A 6000-nucleotide genomic window follows, 5' to 3' on the forward strand; every position below is an offset into this window, starting at 1 on the left:
TTCAGTGCAAGGTGCCTTTGCAATAATTCTACAATTGGACGTGAAATTGATCGAATGTGATTTCTGATGGTCCAATGGAAGTATCTGATCTCTATAGAATTAGTAGTACCTCAGGCCAACACATGGCTGCGTTAAAACCTTTCACTGTCCTGGAATAAATGAAAGGCAACCTTGAGTGAACTTTTTTTTATCGGATCTCTATCGTGACTTGCTGCTTTAATGCATTGTTATTTGAACGAAAGATGCTTTTTAAAATAAAAATATTTTGAGATTTGTATTATCGATGAACCGTAGGACTATGAAACTTGTTAGCTCAATAAATGGAAATACATAGGAAACTAGGCCGCCAAGCTACAGCCCCAACTATTCAATAAGAAAACAATCAAACAAGCAAAGTGAAAACTCACGGTCCAAAAGTATGGATATTAATTTAACAGGTAAAAATATAAAACTGCTGTCCGTCAATTATCGTACAAACAAGGACGTCAAGAAAGAAATTATCCATACCCGTTATTCTTCTGTGACCAAGTTCCTGGACAATGAAAACATGCATTACGATCACCTTACTTTAGAACATTCCGCTGCCTCTAGTAAAAGACCTCTAATTTGCTAAGAGGCTGCGGGGAGTATTAGTCCATGCATCAAATGTCCACTTTAGTACAATGGTCGAAATATGGTCAATAACGGTGGGGCTTTAGTCACGATTTGTGGTGCAGATGTGACACATGTAAATTTTGCCTCACAACACAAATTAGAGGTTGCGAGAAATCATTAGGTCTCAGCGTTGCATGTCACGGAGATTGTCTTAGACCAACTATGTGTTCTCGCCCGAAATGTAATCTGAAGTTTATAAAACGTAAGGATATTTATAAGCGATGACCAAACAACGTTAAATTAAGACGCTCTAGGGAAAAGTGAAAAGCAGGACGACACTCATGGCACGCAGAGGTTTTAAATGTATAACAATGACACCTTCCTTTCTCTATAAAGGAAAGGGCTGTTTTATAAATGAAAAATGCAAATGCACATCACCATGAAAAAGATTATGGGATAATCTACAATGATGGGCAGGCTTTGCATATAACAAAACGAATTCTATGGAGACAGAAGCAAACTGATCAACCGCCATAACCTTCCCAAACACCATAGCTCAGCTGCGTAGGCTTTCAAGACGCTGCCTGTTGGTTAGTTGCTAGGTCTCTTGCAAACGCCGTTGCCATAAAAGGGAAGAGGTAGAAAAAAAGGGGGGGGGGGTGTAGGCCGATGAATCTGCAGTTTGCATCACACTCATTAGAAAACGAACAGTGTACACAAGTGATGCATTTCAGAATTATTCAAAGAGCTCTCATTTAGAGGTCCCTATCAAGATTACAACTAATTTTAAGATTTTGTAGCCAGTCAGATGTTTTGTTTCAACCTTGCCATTTAATAGAAAATTAACTTCCAACGTAGTCCAGTAAAATCATAGAATGTTGCGCTCTGTTGTAATCGAAAGGAAGCTCAATGGCAGCCGCTTTTTGAGGATGCGGGCCTCCTGTGCCAATAAAAAAAAATCCAAAAGAGTCATAATCCCCCAAAAGTGCCAGCAGTGCATAAGAATTGGGTGGCGACTAGATCTGAACATCTAAAAGAGTTACAAAACGGCAGTTGGAGAGTCCTGGGCACAGACCTCAGCCGCACCGTGCTTGTTGGAAGAGCTAATTAGCTGCTTGGGTGAACCGTCACCTGCCCACCCGTGGGCGAACAAACACAAAGAAGTTACCATTCTGGCTGCAGACCGCATCCCCCGAGGTGCGCTCGCCCAGCACGGCCAGAGGCCCTTCAAAAGCCGCCATGTCCAGAATCCGAAAAGAAAGGAAGGGAGGACCCGGTAGGTTGAGCAGAGCACGCGCCGAGGAAGGGTTGCGACGTTTCAGGAGGAAGTGACGCAAACACGATAAATCTTGCCCTACGGCCTATCGACGTGATAGAAACTAGGTTCTCTCGAAGGGTTAATCCTTAGCAACGACGAAAAAGTCACGTGACTAGGTCGTATCCTGCGCTGCGTCAGTGCCTAGTACTTTATAGAACTAAACGGACGGCTGTAAAAAGGTAGAATAAGCCTATCAAAATTGTTGCCGGGGGGAGGAGCCTAGCGCTTGACCAAGATGGCCGCGTGAGCTTTGAGCTCCCGGGACCCACGCGCCCTCCGTCGATTATCCTGTCCTAAATCCTGTTTTATATGCACGGCATCTTGCAGATGACTCATTGCTGAGGCGATTGATGCTGCCCGGGCTCGGATCTCCCGCCGGGAACCGGAGTTGTGCATGGCGGAAGATTGAGGCCTATCTCCGAGGGATGCCAGGGGCTGGCGTTGGCAGGATGCCCGGCCTCTAATTGAACAACAGCGGACTGGCGAGGTGTGAACTGGCGGACGGAGAACGCCGTACTTTCACTTTCACTTTCTCGCCCTTTGTTTGCCTTGGCCCGGGAGTGCCTTCAGATGCTTTATTATCCTCTGGACGCCTTGCGCCCTACTCTGCCTGGTTATTGCAGATCTGGCTTCTCCTGTTCCCTCTGAGTGAGAGAGGGTCGTCTCCTTGCACCGGGTGGCTCGGTGCCAGATATGTCGGGTAAAGCAGAGGTGGATAGGCTGAAACCCAAGGCTACCAGGCGGGGAGCCTATACCCAATCCAATAATATGGATCGTTATGCCCAGCAGAAGGGATCGCCTGGTGGATCGGGCCAGTCGCTGGACGTACAGAAGGCTGCCTCATCCCCGACCTCGGAGCTCTCGTTGCAGGATGTCATGGGTGCGCTCGAAGGGATGCAGGCCTCGATTGGGAGACAGTTTGATGCCCTGGCGCATAAAGTGGATACTATCTTGGTGGATGTCAACCTGATCCGCGCGGATTTGGGCAAAACTAATGAGCGGGTTAAATCCCTTGATCTCAAGACCACAGGCCTCGCTGATGATGTCTCGGAACTTCAGACCGAAGTTCGTAAGCTGCGGGCCGAGAACGACCTCTCCGCCCGCCGGCTGGAAGACTTTGAGGGCCGGGCCAGGCGCAACAACGTGCGCATTACTGGGGTCCCGGAATCCTCGGACGAGATCTCCGCAGATCTGCTCGTGGAGGACTTGGTGCTTAACCATCTGAAGCCTAAGGGCCTTGGGAAATGTTTTGCAGTCGAGCGGGCTCACAGAGTTCCTGGCGGGAGGCCCAGGCCGGGAGCCCCTCCGAGACCGATTGTCGCCCGGCTCTTTCACTTCCGAGATCGGGACGCTATCCTGCAAGCATCGCGGGTGACGGGCCCGGTCCCTTATCAGAACGCATCAGTGAGTTTCTATCCTGACTTCACCCAGCTGGTGCAAAAGCAAAGGCAGAGTTTCCTGGGGGTGAAAAGACGGCTTCGGGAGCGGGACCTGAAGTATGCTATGCTTTTCCCTGCCAGATTACGTGTGGTGTATGAGGACCGGACTTTCTTCTTTGAGTCGCCTGCTATGGCCAGAGACTGGTTGGACGCTTTGCCCCGACGACGGACTGGCGGGGATGCTGCCACAGACGTGGAGGGTGACCGGGATGGGCATGGTTTATGCCTTTGGGGCCAGTCTGACTTGCTTTGGTTCTGGACAATGACTTGAGCTGATTGCAGTAATACGAAGGGTTGCGGGAGGAAGATGGGAGCTCTTTCCTCCCTCAGGGTACTTTTTGTAGTTTTGCGTTATGGTAGGGCGACAGGCACACTGCAAGTTGGGGGGGCTTTGTAAGCTGCAGCAGGGGTGCAGGGTGGGGGGTGGAGTTGGGATTTTGGGGTTGTTGTTGGGGGGTTTGTTTTTGCAAGGCGTAGTAATGGTTGTCAGGGTTGTTTACTGGTGGCACTTCGGGTGTGGGGTGGGCCTCTTTGTGTGTGGGGATGGGGGGTAGGGGCTTCAATATTATTAGCTGGAATGTTAATGGCTTGGGAGATCGTATTAAGCGGGGGATAGTCTTGCAGTTCTTGAAACGGTCTTTGCCGGATGTGGCCCTACTGCAGGAGACACACCTTATAGGTAATACTTGCCATGCTCTTAATAGAAAAGGTTACAAATTCATCGCCCACTCGGGATTCTCCTCAGGCTCCAGGGGTGTGGGTAACCTAGTTAGAGCTTCACTACCTTTCGAGGTGGACTCCACCATTGTTGATGATAGGGGGAGGTTTGTGGCGGTGGCGGGGAGGTGGGAGGGAAGAACGTTGGTGTTGGTTTCGGTTTATGTCCCTCCTGCCCTGCAGGCCTCCACGTTTGCAGATCTGGGCAGGGCCTTGTTGGACCTCCCGGAGGGTATGCTAGTGGTGGGGGGAGACTTTAATGCTGTCGGCTCTGGGTTGCTGGATAGGTACCCGCCCAGGGACACCGGGGGGGCTCAGAAGTGGCTTCCAGATTTTATAGATACATTCGGTTTGCGCACGCCTCATTGGTATCTGAGGCTAGGCATATGGCGCGGGGCATATCTGATCATTCGCCAGTGTGGGTCCGGCTGGATGTCGGCCGCGAGGGAGGGGGCAGGGTTGCTCCTATTAACCCCTGGTACTTCCGTGATCCCAAGATGCGCAGTGCGCTGCTGAAGACAGTTGATCACTATTTTAAGGACAATCAGGGTTCCGTTGACTCGGCTGTGTCGTTGTGGGAAGCATTTATGACCGTGTTGAGGGGGAGGCCCTCTCCTTGGTAGTGGCCGCCAAGCGACGGAGAGATGGCGAGGTTATGCAGGTTGAGGAGGAGATCGCGGCTTTAGAGGTGGCCCTGGAGGGGGAGGTTACAGCGGCCTCACTGCATGATCTGAGCTTGAAGCAAGCGGAATATAGGGACCTGGTGATGAATGCCGCCAAGACCCTCAGTAGGGAACAGCAGGGTCGCTTGTACGATGTTGGCGATAAGGCCGGGAAACTCCTAGCGTGGCTGGACAAAAAAGAACGTGTTAATAGAGTGGTGCCGGAGCTGACGAGAGAGGGGGGAGAGGTGGTTGTTGATCCCGAGGGTATAGTACAGTGTTTTTCGGATTATTTCCATATGGTTTACACCTCGGTTTCGGATAGGCCAACTGAGGATTCGCGTGACCTCCTGCGTGACATCGCTCTGCCCTGCCTTTCTGACGTAGATAGAGATGACCTCGATGGAGATATAACGGTTGATGAGGTGGCGGGTGCTATCCGCGCGCTGCACTCGGGCAAGGCCTCAGGCCCAAATGGTTTGCCGATTGACTTGTATAAGCTGTTTCCGGATAGGGTCGCTCCTCACCTGCGCGCCATGTTTGTGGAGGCGCGGGGGAGTGGGTCCCTTCCGTTGGACCAGCGACTGGCGACGATTGTTGTGATCCATAAGGGTGGTAAACCCCGGGATAAGTGTGCCTCCTATCGGCCGATATCACTCCTTAATGCTGAGCCGAAAATTCTGGCTAAAATCCTGGCGGGCCGCTTGGTCAGGGTACTTGGAGACCTGATCCACCCGGATCAATCGGGTTTTATCCCACACCGTAACACCGCGTTAAACCTTAGGCGACTTCATGGAGTAATTGCCAGGGCGAGCACGCTGCGTGAACCAGCTATTGTGGCGTCTCTTGATGCCACGATGGCGTTTGATACGGTGGAATGGGCATACCTGTGGGCGGTGCTTGCCAAGTTCGGCTTTGGCCCTGGTTTTGTGAGCTGGGTGAGGTTGCTTTATGAGGGTCCTCTTGCGAGTGTTGTGGTAAATGGGCGAGCGTCGACTCCGTTCCAGCTTGGGAGGGGCACCCGGCAGGGTTGCCCCCTGTCGCCTTTGTTGTTCGCCCTTGCCCTCGAGCCGCTGGCGGCGTGGATACGCTGGCACCCGGATATACGTGGACTTAGATGGTCGCCTGATCACGAGGACCGTATTTCGCTCTATGCCGATGACATCCTGTTATATCTCGCCACGCCCAAGAACTCGCTTATAGTGGTTTGTGACGTTCTGACATCTTTTGGTAAGAACTCTGGTCTCGTCATCAATTGGAGTAAATCATA

This window comes from Triturus cristatus, chromosome 10 (genome assembly GCF_964204655.1).
Source record: "Triturus cristatus chromosome 10, aTriCri1.1, whole genome shotgun sequence".
Lineage (NCBI taxonomy): Eukaryota > Metazoa > Chordata > Amphibia > Caudata > Salamandridae > Triturus > Triturus cristatus.